The sequence below is a fragment of the Propithecus coquereli genome, unplaced genomic scaffold (genome assembly GCF_000956105.1).
Source record: "Propithecus coquereli isolate 6110/MARCELLA unplaced genomic scaffold, Pcoq_1.0 Scaffold411, whole genome shotgun sequence".
Classification (NCBI taxonomy): domain Eukaryota; kingdom Metazoa; phylum Chordata; class Mammalia; order Primates; family Indriidae; genus Propithecus; species Propithecus coquereli.
In genome coordinates, this window is record NW_012149853.1 from 11618 (window position 1) to 12598 (window position 981).

Genomic DNA, 981 nt, shown 5'->3' on the forward strand with positions numbered 1-981 from the left:
TGGATAGTTATCAGCCCAATACCCCTCCCTGGCTCCACAAACAGAAATAATTACTCTAAGCTAATCACAGTAATTAAATCTGTTTCCCAGTGACTTATTTAAAAATGAGCACGTGCTATAACCCAGATGATAAAATGTTACACACTGCATCGTTCTGAGTTTTCTCCCTAGTTACAACATATGAGGAAGTGCAGCCCTTCCCACCTTTAGATATTGTCTTGAGAGAACATCGTGTTTGGAACTGGTATTAATTAGCCAACCAGGAAAGGAGACGTCAGCGTAACACTGGCAAGAGCACCCCTTAAAAGGGGAAAACAAATGGGATCCTGATGACATCACTGAACCACCGAAACAACTTGGTTCCTATTGTTTTAGCCACTGTTCCTTAGTTTGTCTATTACTTGCAGGCAAAGGCATTGAACCTGAGAAATTTCCCGTGACCTAAAGGATAAGATTTATTCATTTCTATGACATTGAAAAGTCTTCCACAATCTTGCCTTAACTAAGTGTTCATCTCATTCCCAACCACTCCCATTTAATGCTTTTTGCACTAGCAAAACTGAACTGCTCTCACACCCTGCAAAGTTCACTCATGCATCTCAGATTTTGCACTTGCTGTTCCTTCTGCCAAACATACACTCTTGTTAGATGTTCCTTCTGCCAAGCATCATTCTTCTGCCGCTCTACCTGGCATGCTTACTCAACATGTTACCCAATGTTTTAAAGCATGAATTCCTCACCAACGCCATGGACTTAAACTGTCTGTCACGTATTTAACATGCTATACATAAGAAATGATAATTATGAGCTCACAGAGGGCATCAGACATATAGTAAGCACTGAATAAAGTAATAAATAATAAAAATGACAATGAAAATATAAAGCTTCTGAATATATTTCTTAGATGTCTGTATTCTGTAACATTACAAAAATGTTTATTGCCTAAAAGACACTTGATAGTTATTTGTCAATTGCACAAGG